This window comes from Anolis sagrei, chromosome 5 (assembly GCF_037176765.1).
Source record: "Anolis sagrei isolate rAnoSag1 chromosome 5, rAnoSag1.mat, whole genome shotgun sequence".
NCBI classification, from domain to species: domain Eukaryota; kingdom Metazoa; phylum Chordata; class Lepidosauria; order Squamata; family Dactyloidae; genus Anolis; species Anolis sagrei.
In genome coordinates, this window is record NC_090025.1 from 183,818,562 (window position 1) to 183,838,529 (window position 19,968).

The following is a 19,968-nucleotide window of genomic DNA, read 5'->3' on the forward strand; positions in this document are numbered from 1 at the left end:
GGGAAGTCTGAGAGATGCAGCAGGGAAGGAAGTGATTGATTAAATAGGTGGATTTCAAATTGATTCAAAAGGTGTACCAATTAACTGGACACTGTCTTCTTTTAAAATGATGTTTATGTTATCTAGAAGGCTTTCATGGCCAGAATCACTGGGTTGTTGTAGGTTTTTTGGGGGCTATATGGCCATGTTCTAGAGGCATTCTCTCCTGATGTTTCGCCTGCATCTATGGCAAGCATCCTCAGAGGTAGTGAGGATGCTTGCCATAGATACAGGAGAAACGTCAGGAGAGAATGCCTCTAGAACATGGCCATATAGCCCCAATAAACCTACAACAACCGGATGTTTATGTTACTTTTTATACAAACAAAAAGAAATTGAATGAGCACTAAATTTGAAATAGGTGTACACTGTCACAATGAAGATGAATGTAGACACAGATGTGGAAGCCTTTGCCTTTGACCAAGGAACAAACTCAGCCATTTGTCTTTTGCAGTGTTTATAGAAAAGAACGTATATACATACAGATTCCAATTGTTCTCTTTGAGCCACGAGCCTTGTAGACCTCCAATCTTCTCCCACCAAATGCACCACGCTTCTCCAATTTCTCCAACAAGCCATTCTAACAACCCAGCTCCAACAACCCATACCAAGGAGTAGTAGTTTTGCTCCTTTATTCCCCTATCACCTGCCCCACACTGGCTGTAACCACACAATGTTAGCCAGGTGGTTTGGCTCTCACTCCCTGCTGCCTTGATCCTTGCACCTCTTACTACTTGTTGCTTAAGAAATGAACTCTTAACTGGCAATTCCATTGCAATCTGAGCTGTGAAATAGCTATCCAATGTGCTGAATCCCCTCGAAAACCATTCATTTTTCCCTGAGACGTCATCTGGACTCCCCAGGAGGAAAATGTAAGAGCACACACTTTAGGGCTGTCTGGATGCACCCTCTGAAAGTCTAAAGTTCAGATCAAAACTTTGAACAGATTCCCTCTCTCTTCAAAGTGGAAACTACCAGGTGCTGTATTCTCTTCTTTGATAATCTTCTCTCAATCAAGAATGAATGCTTCTTCCAAGATACTGCTGTTTGTTACACAAATGGATAATTTCACAAAACCCACATAGCATCCCTATTTGCTTCAGAATTGTAGTCATTGCTGTCACCCAAACTGAATCCATTTTGAACTGGGAGATGATGAACTGAGAGAGTGTTATTGCATCCTTGCAGCCCAACTTTCATTCCTACTGACAGGTGAGCTGCCTGCCCATTCCAACAAGCTATAGCTGCCCTATTCCCCTTTATGGAAAACATCTCAATAGATTCTGTACTTCATTTTTTTTTTAAAAAAATCCTATTTTATGAGGTATCACATTTAATGCAGAATGTATACATGAACAGAGATTTTTTTTTTTTAAAAAAAAACACTTTCCAGGAAACTATTAGTAATTTAACAAAACTTCATAAAAGTCATGGTTTTTGAAAGCAAAGTCACCCTTTGCAGAACACCATGACTGGCATTTCATCTATTCTTGGCTATTTTCATTCGGATCATGTAAATATTTTGAGTATCTTCGCCGAGCCAATTTTTAGAGAGGTCTTTTCATTAAACATTTCCAGATTCAGGTTACTCCATGTATTTTTTTTTTTAATTTCAGTCTCTTGGGCATCAAGGTGGAATTACAGAAGGATTGTACAAGGCTGTACATTCAAAGGTTGACTATCAGAATGTGTTTTATGGGGCTCCTTACCAAGATCATTTGACCCATAAAATGGAGAAAAATGACCTCCGGGTCTTCGTATTTCAACCATACCAGTAAAAAGAGGACAGGATAAAAAATGAACTTTCAGCCGATTATGGGGAGAGGGGAGGAGTGAAGAGACATCTCTTTGGCTGTTCTTTTAAAATTCCTTTGCAATTTTGTGGTGATAGAGATAATCCTACAGGATTTACAGAAGCAATTTTTTCTCAAATGTGCCTGTAATACAACAATATTATATTCACAAAGGAATCGAGACCACATGTGCACCTCACCCCCCCCCCCAAGGCTGCCCCAGGTTCTCCTTGTGGCTCCCACTTATTGGGATAATGGATTATGACCTGTTAGGATCATAAACCTATTTGGGATTATAGATTATGAACTGTTAGGATCATAATCTATTGAGTAGCAGAATCATAGAATCAAAGAGTTGGAAGAGCCCTCATGGGCCATCCAGTCCAACCCCCTGCCAAGAAGCAGGAATATTGCATTCAAATCACCCCTGACAGATGGCCATCCAGCCTCTGTTTAAAAGCTTCCAAAGAAGGAGCCTCCACCACACTCTGGGGCAGAGAGTTCCACTGCTGAATGGCTCTCACAGTCAGGAATTTCTTCCTCATGTTCAGATGGAATCTCCTTTCTTGTAGTTTGAAGCCATTGTTCTGCGTCCTAGTCTCCAAGGAAGCAGAAAACAAGCTTGCTCCCTCCTCCCTGTGGCTTCCTCTCACATATTTATACATGGTTATGATATCTCCTCTCATCCTTCTCTTCTTCAGGTTAAACATGCCCAGCTCCTTAAGCCGCTCCTCATAGGGCTTGTTCTCCAGACCCTTGATCATTTTAGTCACCCTCCTCTAGACACATTCCCGCTTGTCAATATCTCTCTTGAATTGTGGTGCCCAGAATTGGACACAATATTCCAGGTGTGGTCTAACCAAAGCGGAATAGAGGGGTAGCACGACTTCCCTGGACCTAGACACTATGCTCCTATTGATGCAGGCCAAAATCCCATTGGCTTTTTTTGCCACCACATCACATTGTTGGCTCATGTTTAACTTGCTGTCCACGAGGACTCCAAGATCTTTTTCACACGTAGTGCTCTCAAGCCAGGCATTGTCCCCCATTCTGTATATTTGCATTTCGTTTTTTCTGCCTAAGTGGAGTATCTTGCATTTGTCACTGTTAAACTTCATTTTGTTAGTTTTGGCCCATCTCTCTAATCTGTCAAGATCGTTTTGAATCCTGCTCCTGTCCTCTGGAGTATTGGCTATCCCTCCCAATTTGGTGTCGTCTGCAAACTTGATGATCATGCCTTCTAGCCCTTCATCTAAGTCATTAATAAAGATGTTGAACAGGACCGGGCCCAGGACGGACCCTGCGGCACTCCACTCGTCACTTCTTTCCAGAGTTATGGAAGTGTTCCTTCAGTTTATTGGGTAATGGATGATCACTTGGCACATAAATGTCTTGTTTCTATTTGATGCTCTCAGCAGACAAAGATTCAAGTAGACTTCTTTAAAGTAACATGTTTGTTTACTCATAACTTCATGCATTAAAATATACAGGCACATTTCTTATCAGGTTAAACTTTAAAACATTTCAGTTTGTATCTTTAACTTATAGTCTTTAACAGTCTTTTCAAAAACTATATTGCTCTGTACAGTTCTCTTTCATAACAGTTTACTTTCAAGGAAAATCAAGCCTCAACAGTTTTCTAAGTTCTTCCTTCTATCTTCCTTCACTCAGCCTTCTTTATGGTCCAGCTCTCACATCCGTAGGTTACTACGGGGAATAACATTGCTTTAACTATGCGGATCTTTATTGCCAGTGTGATGTCTCTACTTTTCACTATTTTGTTGAGGTTGGTCATTGCTCTCCCCACAAGAAGTCTTCTTGTTGGGGTATAGCTATCAAAACCAGGATTTGAATTTCAACTGTAGCATAGAAATCTACTCATGTGGCAACCCACACTTTCTCAGCCTGAGAGAAAGGCAAAGACAACCCCCTCCCTCCTTGCCATGAAAATCCTGTGATAGGTTCACCTTAGGACCACCATAAGTTGGAAATGCTAATACACACAATAACAACATCACAAAGAATCAATATGATCCCAGCCAATTCATTTCTTTGGAGCACATGCAACATGGGTATGCAAAACAATACCATTAGTCATTTTGTTTTAATTAGGGATGGAATACATTTGTAACATTTATTCTGTATTTATTTATGGTCTGTTCCCACACTGGGAGGAATCAAGCTGTCAAACTGAAAAGACGGAACACGCTCACTCCCTTAGCATGGTTTGGGGAGTTGTCTGACCACATCCGGCAGAAGCCCGAATGCCTGTTTTCCTTCAGCATTGTTGTCCTCCCTTCATGACAGGAATCCATGAAAATGTGCCCTTTCAACTTCAAAGAGGATGGATATTTGTAAGACTGGGGACAGGAGACACCAGGGAAAAGATGGAGACTGGAAAAGTTATTTGCTAGAGAAGAACTCTTACAATTTTCTAGCAAGTAACTTGAGCAAACTGCAAAAAGATGAAATAACACTCAGAAAGATTTTACTCATGAAAGGTCCCCTACCATTGCTCTGTGATAAAGTTGTCCTAGAAAGCATAATAATAGTAATAGTAGTAATAATTATATACTATATACCCACAAACTATGGTATGCAATTATTTTTGAATTAAAAAATCATAACATTATAAAGTAGAAATGAGATTAAAAGATTATCTGGTTCAGCTCCTGCTGATGGACACAAATAGATGATGAATTGGACCCAATTCAGTTGTCCACACTGTTCCAAACCAGCAGAATACTCTAAAGCAGTGTTTCTCAACCTTTCTAATACCGTGACCCCTTAATACAGTTCCTCATGTTGTGGTGACCTCCAACCATGAAATAATTTTTGTTGCTACTTCATAACTGTAATTTTGCTACTGTTATGAATTGTAATGTAAAGGTCTGATATGCAGGATGTATTTTCATTCCGTTGACCAAATTTGGCACAAATACCTGATATGCCCAAATTTGAATACTGGTGAGGTTGGGGGAGATTGATTTTGTCATTTGGGAGTTGTAGTTGCTGGGATTTATAATTAACCTACAATCAAAGAGCATTCTGAAGTCTACCATTGATGGAATTATATCAATCTTGGCACAGAGAACTCCCGTGACTAACAGAAAATACTGAAAGGGTTTGATGGACATTGACCTTAAGTTCTGGAGTAGTAGTTCACCTACATCCAGAGAGCAGTGTGGACTCAAACAATGATGGATCTGGACCAAACTTGGCATGAATACTCAATATGCCCAAATGTGAACACTGGTGGAGTTCGTGGAAAATAGACCTTGACATTTGGGAGTTGTAGTTGCTGGGATTTATAGTTCACCTATAATCAAAGAGCATTCTGAATCCTACCGATGATAGAATTGGGCCAAACTTCTCACACAGAATTCCCATGACCAACAGAAAATACTGTGTTTTCTGATGGTCTTTGGCGACCCCTCTGACACCCCCTCATGACCTCACCTCTGGAGTTTTACTAAGTGGGGCAGAACCAGATTAAACAGGTTTAACCCATAATACTCACCAGAAGTGGATAAACATCATGAGGACAATGAGGAGCCTAACTCAAGGTTTGTCAGGATTTTAATGCCTATGTAGAAAAGATCTCTCTGACCATTCACTCAGGTTAAGAAAATGCCTGCTAGCCTGCATGAATTATACTTGCTATACATTCGAAGAACTTTCTTTAAAAAGCAAAAATAAGAGTCTGAGCCCTTCACAATAATGCAAAGAGAACGAGTTCTAACGTGTTAGCAATCTGTCCTGCAATATCACAATATTATTGTTTCTGTTCATCACTCCTTAACAACCATTTATCATGAAATCTATTTTCAGTATGTATCAGTAGGGGTTGATTGTAGCTGGAGGGATGGGCAAACCAGTTTGGGTAAATTTAAAACACCTCTTAAATCATGGCAAAACTGAATCAAACTTTTTTTTGCTGTGAACAAAAATAGAGGTTTTAAAAATAACTCTCCTTAAGTCAGCTTTACTCACCCCACCTCAATTGGCTCGTAGAGAGCTTCTATAAATATGGTACTCCACCTGTTTGAAAGAAGAAAGCTGTTTATTTTCCATGAATATTGGTCAAGGAAGCAAGACATCTACAGTTCTTAAGGCAGATGAAGCTTCATACGAGAGAGGCCTCTTTCTAACCTTTGACAAAATTCCCATCAAATCCATTCTAACCTGCATTAAAATTAATGAGGGAACACCATGACATCTTCCATTGTGTTTTGCTTTCTTCCCTTTAAATGTTGCTGGTATTATGCTGAATCATGACTCTTTCTTGTCACCCGCTGAAGAAATCCTTCTTCTGGATCGAGGCAGGAGATGGCTAGCATTCCTCAAGCATAATTCACAGCCAATAAAACCTGAGATGTTTCAGTGCCATTCAAATTTCCACCTTGTAAACCTGGAAAACTGGTCCTTGTGCCCTATTAGTATACAATATAAGGCTCCAAGTCCATTTTATAAGGTTACAGCTTGATGTCATGCAGCGATGGATTAACCATTTTCTATTTTGCCCATAAACTGGGATGCAAAGATGCCACGATAATATCACCGGACAAAGTTGTTTTCCTATGAGACACTCAGTTGAAACAGGACCAAGCAAATGAGCTCAACTTCTGATTTGGTTGAAGAAAAGAGTGAGGAAAATACATATCATTGCTGAAGGAGTAAAAAAAAGAAAGAAAGAAAAGAGAGAGAATCAGAATTGTTCTAGCTACTTCTGCATTCCTTCTCTTAATAATGTATTAACACTCAGAGTAGAAGGTGGACTTATGTTTCTGTGAACATCAACACTGTAGATGTGGTTTCAAACTGCATTCATTCTACAGTGTAGATTCTGAATTAGCCCATTTGGTCCATTTAGCCAAAAATTGTACAGCATTACAGGCTCAGGCACTTGTTTTCTGATCAATTTCATGGATGAGTTACAAACAACTTAGAAGGGAAACAGGAATTAAACCAGAGAGCCAGAGCTGAGAAACATGTCTGAACACCCTAAAGCCAAGGAACTATCATAAGATATTTTATGACTGAGGTAAAAGTCAAGATGATGCTCTTCAGGACAGGAGCAGGATTCAAAACGGTTAGAGAGATGGGCCAAAACTAACAAAATGAAGTTCAACAGTGACAAATGCACTTAGGCAGAAAAAACAAAATGCAAAGATACAGAATGGGGGACAATGCCTGGCTCGAGAGCAGTATGTGTAAAAAAGATCTTGGAGTCCTCGTGGACAACAAGTTGAACATGAGCCAACAATGTGATGTGGCGGCAAAAAAAGCCAATGGGATTTTGGCCTGCATCAATAGGAGCATAGTGTCTAGATCTAGGGAAGTAATGCTACCCCTCTATTCTGCTTTGATTAGACCACACCTGGAATATTGTGTCCAATTCTGGGCACCACAATTCAAGAGAGATATTGACAAGCTGGAATGTGTCCAGAGGAGGGCGACTAAAATGATCAAGGGTCTGGAGAACAAGCCCTATGAGGAGCGGCTAAAGGAGCTAGGCATGTTTAACCTGAAGAAGAGAAGGCTGAGAGGAGATATGATAGCATGTATAAATATGTGAGAGGAAGCCACAGGGAGGAGGGAGCAAGCTTGTTTTCTGCTTCCCTGGAGACTAGGACGTGGAATAATGGCTTCAAACTACAAGAAGGGAGATTCCATCTGAACATGAGGAAGAACTTCCTGACTGTGAGAGCCATTCAGCAGTGGAACTCTCTGCCCCGGAGTGTGGTGGAGGCTCCTTCTTTGGAAGCTTTTAAACAGAGGCTGGATGGCCATTTGTCAGGGGTGATTTGAATGCAATATTCCTGCTTCTTGGCAGGGGGTTGGACTGGATGGCCCATGAGGTCTCTTCCAACTCTATGATTCTATGATTCTTCCATTCCATGTATCGAAACTACCAAGACTGGCAGTTTCCCCAACAACTGTTTAGGTTAGTAAACAACTATTAGCTCAACATTTGCCATGGGAAGGCTGCCTCCACTGTATCTGAGGACAATGCTATCTTAAGAGATATGTACAATGCACAAAACATAAAGTTGTCTTCTCTAAGGACTCATCCAGAGAGCCCCTTTATTGCGGAAATTTCCGCAATAAAAAGGGGGCTGTCCAGATAATGTTCTGGGCATTAATTCGGCACAAACCAGGATAACCCTTGTTTATCCCGAATTAATTTGTTAATGGATGTATTCTGCGTCTTCTTGGAAGGCGCAGGATAAATCCAGTACTTCCGGATCTGGACTGCATAATACTCCCACAATTCACCAGGCTAAATATGGCTGGTAATCTGTGGGAATACTCATCCCTCCCCCCAAGCCCCAGACCTCTTAGAAAAGTAGTAAAAACTTACCTATCCTCCATTAGAAGCCTCGGCAAGCTCTCCCGGCACATAGAACATAGAAATGACACGCCAGGAGAGCGGGGGGGGGGGGGGGGGGGGGAGACAAGGAAAATTGCTCCCCTCCACGCTCTCCTAGAACATCATTTTTACTACTTTTCTAAGGGGTCTGGGGGCTAGGGGAAGGGGGGGTAGGGTCTCCGGACGTTCTCTTGGGCTAGTCCCAAGAGAACATCTGGACACCCACACCAGAAAGTACGTGCTTTCTGGAGTGGGTGCGGACAGCCTCCCAGAAACATCTGCATTTTTTAAACATGGATGTTTGTGAGATAAAGGGCTTCCTGGAACCGTCCTCAGAAAGAAGAAAGAGGGAAACTCAAAGGAACAAAGGCTACCCCATTGCCTTTCCATATATCAATGAATCCACCATTGCCTAACAGTAAGACAACACCTCATTCTGTCTAATAGTAATGCTGTATGTAAAAATGGGATTATCTTGTCTTTTAGGCAAGATTCCAGGCCTTTTACCACTGTTCCTATCTGTGGTCTGTGGTTCAAATTAGGCCCCACCCAAACTACCATATAATCCAGTTTCTGAATACAGATTTTCTTCTTTGAACTGGATTATATGGCAATGTAGATCCAGCCTGAGAGGTGTGCTTGTCTCACCCTAAAATGGAATGCAGAATGTGTCCCATTGGATTGACTGTTTGCGTGTCTAATCGCTGGTTTGTATAGGAAACAAATCTCGAGCTTGGGGGTGGGGGTGGGGTGGGGAGATCCTCCAAGATATAATTCTGGAAATTCCACAGATAGAAACAATGCTTTCTGATATGAGCTCCAATAGCTAGTGCTATAGTCTTAGATAAAGGTGTCTATGATTTTTTTTTTAGCTCTACTACTAGAAAATCTTTATGTAGAGATGTGCTGAAGCAGATTTGTAACCTTTAAGTCACAGCAGTCAAGAAAAGAGGCATGAATAGACTGGTGGAGGGGCAATGTGGAAGAATGAATTGGGAGGTGCAATAGTGGTGTTCTTTCATCCTTGGAGCCAATGTACGGCTAGCAGAATTTGTAAGCAGAAGGCATATCTTACAGAACTTCTTCTTCATTGCCCAGTATCCTGAATTAACTTTGCCTAGGCACACAAAAATGTCTATAAAGTGTACACATAATTCTAAAGAAATGTTAAGTTCCAAGCCAAAGCACATCACCTTTAGCTCACATTGAGTGTGACAGGGCTGGAAGCCACCTTCAAGGCTTATATCACCCCAGAGAACTTCTCTGGAAGCTGCTGAAACCTGTTGTGATTTTGGGAGCTGTCCAAACTCTCCATGGCCATTCTCAATCCCTGTTGGCTCTAGTGTGGACATGTGCCAGAGTTGCCTCCTGCCTGCTTCTGCCAGAATGTGTTCAATGAACTTTAACTGAACAAGGCAGGATGTGACCATGGAAAGACCATTGCCTTCACTGGATGAGATTTAAAAATCCGGTGTGGCTTTCTAGGATCCAATCTGCCAATGCCAGCCTGGGATGAATTCCGCTCCTATGGGATCTAAAAACTAGAATTTGAACAGGTTATATTTTTTACTACAACCAGAGAGCCGGGCATTAGCACAGCTGGTAAATCACCAGCAATGATAAGATCTACTAACCGAAAGGTTGCAAGTTTGAAGCCCTGGGTCGGTGTGAGCTCCCAACTATCAGCCCAGCTTACCATTTACTTAAGCAGTTAAAAAACAGCTTGATCTGTAAGTAGAGAAATTAGGTACTGCTAAAACAAGCGGGGAAGTATTTTACAACACCATAAAGAAAAAGTTCAGAAAATGCCCAGCGACCAAAAGGAAGGAGGAAGTCTTGATGGCTCTTCATCAAGAGGATGGAGTGACAGCAGCCCCCATGGCTGGATTCGAGCACAACTTCCAAGATGCTAAAAAGCTGAATGTCAACACAACATAACTCCTTTCTGTTTTGCCTGTCTTTTTCCTGTCTATCCAAAATGGCATTGAATGTTTGTCATGTATGTGTACTGTGATCCACCTGAGTCCTCTTGGGAAGATAGGGTGGAATATAAATAAAGTATTGTGATTGTTATTGTTATTGTTCTTGTTATCTCACAGCCAGTATAGCCACTGGCTGTGTCAGCTGTGGCATTCTGGGAATTGCACTCAAAGGCAGGAACCTGCCCAAGCTCTGTTATCAAACCATTAAGTATATTAAATGGAGATGCTTTGTTGATTGATTACACTACATTCACCAGTTATTTCGGGGCCAAGCTGAAATACATGCTCCGTTCCTGATCCACAGTGGCAATGATAGTTGGGAAGAGTCTATGTGGTCCAGTTAGGCCAATCCTGGTTTGGTCCAGCTGGATTGTCATGTTCTCTTCTCTTTCCCCCTCACCATTGCTGGATGGCAATCCCCCCTCCGTCTCCCTGATTGTGCTGCCTGATATTCCTTAACATGGGTCTCTAAATCAACATGGTTTATACACACCAAGGATTGGAAGACCTTTGATGTCACATAGACATTCAGTAGTGAATTTTGGGCCACTTTGGGTTGTTTGGCTCTTGCAGATAAGTCCTGAAAGGGTAGTTAGGTTTCCTTTGCAATGGGAGTGTAACGGAGAGGAAAGTCTAGATCTAATAGAGTAAGTCTGACCAACTGCAGACTTGAGCATCAATGTCCTCCTTTGCTTCTAACAGTCATGGCACTTGACAGTTCCTAAGGCTCATCTGTTCAGAGAACTGTAAAACATCTGGTCAGCTGAGGCCACAATTCAGAAGAATGCTGAGTTTGTCTCTATGGTTGGCACAAAATGAGAATAGGTTTGGAATACTGCTTACATCATTCGCCTTTCCATATTTTGTTATTATTCCTTTAATCAGCAGCAGCAACAATGAAAGCCAACCAGCTTTTTAAAAGAAATCATTGCACCATATCAGAGAAGATATAAAGTTTTGATGAACAGTAATTGAAACTCTTTGAAGCAGGGCAAAACCAGCTGCTGCACTGCTTTAAAGACACATCACAAGTTACTACCTCCTACTAATTGAAAAATTAATATTTCAGATACTTTTCAGGAAGCAGCATCCTTAATTCAGCTAAAGCTCAAAGCAAAAAGAAAACCCAAAAACCCATCTGTGGGTTTGTATAGGTTTCCCAGAATGAAAATTGGAGAAGACTCCTATCTTTAGCATTTTCAGTGAAGAAGAAACTTTAACTGGTGTTGCAAAACATCTAATAAGCATCACCTGCCAAAATTCTCGGTTCTACACAGCCTTTAAAGGTGTGGGATCCTGTTCCTGTTTTCATTCCAGCAGCCCTATTAGCAGAGGACTACTGTATATTCCGGCATATAAAACGACTAGGCATATAAGACGGCCCCTAACTTTTCCAGTTAAAATATAGAGTTTGGGATATACTCACCATATAAGACTACCCCTCTTCCAATGCACACCAAATAATTTTTTTAAAAGCATCAGATTTGATTTCAATATGGTAATTTTCCTATTACTTCACCTCCTTCTCTGCCTCTCAGATCTCACACATGAGCACCTGCACCACTTCACTGCAGTCTTCAGGAGCGAGATCTGAAAAGCAGAGGAGGAGGTATGGTAATAGGATGCAACGGCGGGCCAGACAGGTAAAAGAGTTGTGTTTTTCTGGGCCCAGAGCCACTCTATCTCGTTTTTTTCCATACCCCGGGCACCCCGGATGCCTGCAGGTTGCTCCACCACTTACACCTTCCCGGTGAGGCGCCCCTTCACCTCACCATCAGGACCGCATTAAGTCCACGAATCTTGATGAATGGATTTTCTTCTACCGTACTTGTACAGCGTCGCCCTTAATGCTTTCATACAGTCGCTGCATAGGGCAGGGATGTGGCCACTGCCATTTTTGAGCTCCCCCCACAATATGCAGCAACCACAGATTCTCCAATCCGGATTCGAAGTTTCAGCACCTGCTCTATTAGATGACTCCCAGCGTATAACACTACTCCTTCATATAAGACGACTCACATGCATAAGGCTACTCCAGCGTATAAGACGACTCCTGTGTATAAGACTACTCCCATGTATAAGATGACTCCCGTGTATAAGGCGGCCCCTGACTTTTGAGAAGATTTTCTTGGGTTAAAAAGTAGTCTTATAGGCCAGAATATACGGTATTTCTCCACTTTGCTCAAAAGACATGGAGCATCCTTCAAAAATATGATGTAAAGATGATTAAAAAAATAGAACATAAGTCCTTTATTTATTTATTTATTTATATCCTGCTTTTCTCCCAGATTGGGACTCAAAGCGGTGAACAACATGTAAACAAAACATTACAACCATAAAAAATGAGCATAGCCATCAAACCACAACATTTCATGAAAACTTATAAAGCCCGCAACAATATAATAAATAACTAATCCAATATAATTTAGTCATTCAATAGAATTTTTAAAAATCTCATCTAAAATCCATTACTTAGGCCATAGTCAAGTCCATGGCCAGAAGTACACTATAATTTATATATTTATTATTTATTTGCAGTATTTATATTCTACCCTTCTCACCCCACAGAGGATTCAATGTACATGGCAAACATTCAATGTTATACACACAATATATATATATATATATATATATATATATATATATATATATATACACAGACACACAGAGGCTATTTTACTTTCTCACTTTCATGAGGGTATTCTGGCTACCAGGGGAGCTGTCGCTTCACCATCCATTTGAGACACTGATGGAGTACTTCCTCATTCTTTGCTTGTTTGCTGGAGATTTTTATGGCATCATAAATTAGTTAAATTAGCTTCCCCATATAAGCAGTACCTAAATTTCCTACCTGACGGATGCAACTGTATTTTGGGTTGCAAAGGTCGACAGCAAGCTACACAGAATGGTTGGAAACTCACTCCGACCTGGGCTGGCTTCGAACTCATGACCTTTCAGTCACTAGTGATCTTAATGCAGTTGACTCCCAGCCAGCAGCAGCACAGTCCCAGTGCTATAAATTACACATTGCACACATACATCTGGTGTTTTTGGTTACCACTATTCTCACTCAGGAAAGGCAGTGGTTCTCAACCTGTGGGTCCCCAGGTGTTTTGGCCTGCAACTCCCAGAAACCCCAGCCAGTTTACCAGCTGTTAGGATTTCTGGGAGTTGAAAGCCAAAAGATCTGGAGACCCACAGGTTGAGAATCACTGAGGGAAGGCCTGCTTCCAAAGGAAAGTTTTAACTTGGTTCCTAAATGAAAGCAAGGAGGGAGCTATACTAACCTCTTTAGGAAGGGAGTTCCAAAGCTGTGGGGCCACCACCAAAAAGGCCCTCTCTCTCATTCCCACCCATCACACTTGAGATGATGGTGGAACCAAGAGCAGAAACGAAATTATCAGGAAAGGTCCTGTGGTGCTTGCACAGGGTGGGGAATTGAAACCAAGTGTTCAGTTCTCAATCAGTACTAAAGATATTCTGATAATTATACTAATACCTATGAAGCTTTCCATTTATTCCAGTGTGTTGCAATTCTCTCCCTTAGAAGAAAGGAGAGAGTTGCAACACTTGTTCTGTGTATCTTTCCTTGTGTTACTTTGAAATCCTCTGTTCAAGCAAGGAATGTTATTTAAGCATTTCTAATTCCATCTATTTATCTTGCGGTACTATTTTAAGTCCACAGTATACCATTTTATTTAATTTCATGTAATCCTGACCCTTCTGCTGTAACACTATCAGGGTTTTTTTTTTGGGGGGGGGGCATTAAACATTGCTTAAACATAGTTTTCAAACTCTATTTTTATAATTCAGTCTGTTATTCTTATTTTATCATGTTTTTATAAGCTTAATTGGGATCCTTTTTGCTTAGAATGTTTCTATAACTGTCAATAATAAGTATAATATTTGCAGCAATGATACAAGGTTCACATTTTTAAAGTGGGCAATCTCTGTGCTATTACTAAATTGGAAACCTCAAGAGTCCACAGGATGCAACCATAGCAGTTAACGTGGAATCACAGAGTTTGAATTGTGCAGTGTGCCATAACTATGTCAGGCACACTACACAATCCCATGGATCCAGTTCTCCATGTTGTGTATTGGAATACTTGTGGGAGGGAATTGCCATAAAAAACCTTACATAATAATCAAGGTTTTAAATCAAGTCACTGATCTTTTGAAATACACCTCATAAGAGTACACCTGACATCCAAAGGATCAGACTCCCTTAAATGTTACACAATATGAGCTTTATTTACCTTAGTTTGTGCTGGTTTCGTGTTTGAATACTGTTCAGAAAACTGGTGGGAGGGCTTTTAAAATAACCTCAAGCATCTTTTGCTTATAAGCAAATAATTAGCTCTTTCAACAAGGAGATTAGTGCATTGGAGCATTATAATACAGACTTCATTTGCAACTCTTCCGCAAGGAAAAAACTGAAGTATGAAATCGCATCAAGATCTTCAACAAGTTGGGTGGGGGTTATAGATGGGGCTTTGTCTTCAAATTTGCCTAGGAAGGAAAGAAGCTCCTTAGCAGAGACTTCCTTTCCCCTTTGCTATTCCTCTTTTGACAGAGAGAACATTTATTCCTCATTGTTCCCATGAAGCAGTGGACGGTTTGTTAAGCCATGAATTCATGCAAGGCAAAGGAAGAGTATGTGTGCACAGTTGCTGGTTACCTAGAAATCATCTAGTCAGGGGTTCTCAACCTGGGGTTCCCAGATGTTTTTGGCCTATAACTCCCAGAAATCCCAGCCAGTTTACCAGCTGTTAGGGTTTCTGGGAGTTGAAGGCCAAAAACATCTGGGGACCCCAGGTTGAGAACCACTGATCTAGTGCATTGCTTCTCAAACTGTGCTCCTCCAGTTGTTTTGGACTTCCGTTCCCAGAAATCCCAGCCATGCTGCTAGGAATTCTGAGAGCTGAGGTCCAAAATATCTGGAGGAGCACAGTTTGAGAAACTCTGACCTAGTTTGCTGACTGATGGTTCACCAAGCCAGTTCCCCATATAATAATAATAATAATAATAATATGATATAACTGCAATGACTCTGGCACAAGTATCATGTATATATGTGTCATGTATCATGTTCTGCAGTTGGTGGTGGTAGGCCTAGCAGTTGGTGATGGAAGGGTTGATGTAAGTCTTAGTTGGATGGAAGACGGTGTATATTCGATTTTAGTATGACGACTGACCACTGTAGTTTTAAATATATGTGCTTTTTAATGTTTTATTGTAATGTGTATTTTGATATTTTACCGATTGTATGTGTTTTTATGGTTGGAAACCGGGCTGAGTCCCTCTATGAGGTGAGAAGCTCAGTATATAAAACTTTGAAATAAATAAATAATAAATACATTAGTTCTAAAGGGTTGAGTAATCTGTAAATAAGAGTTCATGGGTGAAAGCAAATAAGGGTGGAGGTATGCAGGAGATAGGTTGTAGCTGGGTGTTTCTGGATATAATGAGCTAGTCTTGGGATTGATCTTCAGGAAAAAAGTATTTGTTTTATTTTGGTGGTAGATGCTGCTGGTTTTCCCCCAGGTTTGTGGATTTTCAGTATTCCGACCTGTCTTTTGAACCCTTGGAACCCTTGGAACCTTGAATCCTTGGACTGGCTTTTGATTACGGTATAGACTCTTGATTCCTGGACTTTGCTCATTGAACTCTCGGCATTTGACCACTGGACTGAACCTTTTGACTACGGTGTTATCTTGAACCTGCAACAGCATTTGCTGTCCGTTTATATTTTGTGGCTGAATGCTATCTTTATGTTTTATGTTTTGGACTATTAAAACAGCCAGAAAGTAAGTGCTGCTTTAATTAAATTGTTTGACACAAATTGGGAGTTTGTTTGGTTCATCTCTACCTGAAGGCAGAGCCCTGGCATCATGACAGGTGGTCCCGGTGGTGATCGGCACACTGGGCGCAGTGCCTAAAGACTTTGGCCTGTGCTTAAACACAGCTGACCTGCATCCTCCCTTCCTCTGGGCTTTTCTCCTTCCTTCCAATCTCACAAGCTAGTCATAGTGCAATTTTGAAAGTCAATATTATTTTGAAGGAGAAATGACAGGAAAAACAAAATGGCGATATTTTGAAATTTTGGTATTTCTAACAATTACATTAATTAAAGAAATTACCATGCCAGACTCATGAAGCAGGATTTTAGGAGAAAAATGTCAATGTTTGTAGGATACTGCCTATAGGAACACCCCTTACTCTAGGTCATGAATTAGATTAAATGCAGAGAATCTGACAAATCCTATTCCACGTGGGGTTTTTTTTGCCATTTTCTCCAATTGTATAGTGATGATTCCTAAGCTCATAAGACAATCAAAGCAGGGTCAGATCTGGTTATTAATCTGATAGGAGACTGCCAATAAATACCATAGTGCATTATTTCAGAGCAACAGACATTTCCTAAGAAATCCCCAATTCATGGGGGTCACCATAAGTTAACAGGTGACATGAAAGTGCATACACACATTCAGAATTATCTGCTAAAGTATCACCAAATTACAAGTCTGAAGATTTCACAGGTTGAAGTCATGGCAGTCAAAGTGCAACCCTTGCAGTACAAATGGATAGTACGAAAGGGTTTGTAAGGCTTCCTGATGTGCCTCTCCATTAGGGATGCAAATATTTTTATTCTTTATCTTGTGCAATTTTGTCCTAACTGCAGGAGAAATTAGGTTTTCTGCACAGTTGTTGAAAAGATACATGTACAGTTGTGCTGTGCAGAAAAATACAACCTTATTTGGGTCAGAAATGTGCACAGAAAACATCTCCTCTACATTTTCAGTCAACAGAGAATGCATCTACACTGTAGAATTAATGCAATGTGTAATTTGATGAGGCACTCTAGTTTTACAAGGATAAAGACCTTGTAAAGCTACCTCCACAATTCCATATCAGTTAAAATGTAGAGAGATTTTACAGGGAATTACATTCTACAGATCCTAAAGTCTGCCTCCAAACTGTCAAAGGCTAAGGTCTTCCACCCCATCATCCTCCCCCAGGTTTTAACTTCAATTCTGTGTGTAAGAATTGATCTACTCACCATATTCCCTGTCCTCTGGAAATATGCCAATTGCAAGGATCTAATATAATATATATATTTTCCTGAGAGGATATGTGGCCATTTCAGGTCACCCTGTATCATCGAGCTGTCATAATTTATCATTATACTTTGGGTTACATTAAACTATGCCTGGTATAACTTTAAACCCTGAAGGAAACTTGCTTGAAGGCCCCTTTATGTTGGAATTGAGGTTGCTAGGCAGTTAGATTCCTGAATGCATTTACCATTAAAGATGCTAGAAGCTCTGTGTGAAATGGAAGAGTGCCTGGGGACTGGAATAATCTTAGCTTCTTATGGTCTTCTTGCAATCTTGAACGGGATTCACAGAAAACAGAGCTTATATAATTATTAAAGTAAATACAAACAAAAGTTCACATGCAAAATAATTGTTCCCACTGAGAACCAAATTAGATTGATGTCAAATTCAGCTAGAGGTTTATTTATTGAAATTACATTTCTGTTTTCCTTTCAATGTAGCATAGACAAGCAAAGACTTGAAACGACTAATGATGAAAGTTAAAGAAGAAAGGGAAGAACAGTATTAAGCTGATTATTAAGGAAATATAAATAATGGCTACAGATTATTTGCATAACATTCAAGTGCAGGAAGAATACATCAGATCAAACATTTTCTGTACCTTGACTCCTCACTCAGGCCCCTTCTATCCTGCCAGATGACCCAGGTTATCAAAGCAGAAAATCCACATTATCTAATTTGAACAGGATTATTTTAGTCCACACTGCCATATAGGAAAATTGCATTCAAAGCACCTCCAACAGATGGCCATCCAGCCTCTACTTAAAAGCCTCCAAAGAAGAAGCCTCCACCATGCTCCAGGGCAGAGAGTTCCACTGCTGAACAGCCCTCACAGTCAGGAAGTTCTTCCTAATGTTCAGGTGGAATCTCCTTTCTTGTAGTTTGAAGCCATTGTTCAGTGTCCTAGTCTCCAGGGCAGCAGTGAACAAGATTGCTCCTTCCTCCCTATGACTTTCCCTCACATATTTATACATGGCCATTGTGTCTCTTTTCAGTCTTCTCTTCTGAAGGTTAAACATGTCCAGCACTTTAAGCCGATCCTCATAGGGCTTGTTCTCCAGACCCTTGAACATTTTAGTCTCCCTCCTTTGGACACATTCCAGCTTCTCAACATCTCCCTTAAATTATGGTGCCCAGAAATGGATACAGAATTCCAGATGTGTTGTAACCAAGGCAGAATAGAGGGATAGCATGACTTCCCTGGATCTGGATGACTTCCTTGCATCAATATACTCCTATTGATGCAGGACAAAATCCCTTTGGCTGTTTTTTGCTGCGGCATGACATTGTTGGCTCATGTTTAACTTGTTGTCCACAAGGACTCCAAGATCTTTTTCACGTGTACTGTTCTCGAGTCAGGCATTCCCCATTCTGTATCTTTGCTTTTCATTTTTTTTCCTGCCTAAGTGGAGTATCTTGAATTTGACATTGTTAAACTTCATTTTGTTAGTTATGGCCCATCTCTCTAATCTGATCAGATCGTTTTGAATTCTCCTCTTGTGTTCTGTGGCATTGGCTATCCCTCCCAATTTGTTGTCATCTGCAAACTTGATGATAATACCTTCTAACCCTTCATCTAAGTCATTAATAAAAATGTTGAACGGGGAAAGACAGGGAAAGATGGTAGGGAACAAATTAAGATGGTTCCATCCCTTTCCCCCCACTTTTCAATTGCTGGTGTTACAAGGTCCATAGTCTGAAGTGTGAAGGAACTATCCAATGAGGTGAACTTGCTTTGGAGACAGGACTTACCACAATTTGCTGTTAGATCGAAAGCTCAGATGCTATTCACACAGAAGGTATCAGCTGCCGGCCATCTCAATATCACCATCAGTTGAAGTATAAACATATGGGTTGCAAAAAATGCAATATAAGGACCTTTGAAAGTGATGTGAACTCAGAATGATGTTTCTAGATACTTGCATTAACATTGTAGGATGACATCTTTAGAATGAAGAAGAGGATGATGAGAAGGAAGGAGGAGAAGATTAGGAAGAAGAGGTGGGAGGAAGACAAAACAGGAACCTTAGTTTATTATAGTCACAAGCCAGAACAAAAAAGATAAACAGGGATGTTTGAATAGATGTTGGCCTTCTGTCATCATCAGATCAATGTCTGTTTTTAGAACATCCATGGCTGTTTCTTGTTTTAAAACTAATGCACACCAGTAAGAGATCAGTCACAAGAAAATGGTAACTACTTGAAATAACTTTCTCTTCCTTTAGGGTAAAGCTATTCATGCCTGTAGAGAATTTAAAAACATCCACCAAGTTATCAGAAATCTGTATCTCCTGCTTTATGGCGGAGCTTTGAACACGCTGCAGTTGCTTCCTTTTGAGAGTGGAGAAAATCCGGCCTGTCAGATCTAACTGTTGAGGAAAAGCTATTGTGCCTACGAAAGTTTCACATTATTATTATACAACACATAAGCTCTATCTTCACAAATCTAAATCCAGATTGCTTTTTCTTCGACATATAAGGAAAGGCAAAGCCACCTCAAAACTAAACAAACCTTTTTCCAAGGAACTTACATGTAAGGCCTGCTGGAGCAAAACACAGGGAATAGGAACATAAATAGTTTTATATCTTCCCTGTGCTTATCTCTCTAAATGGCACACTCTGCCGTGCACCCTGGATATGCACAGCTGCATAATATTACA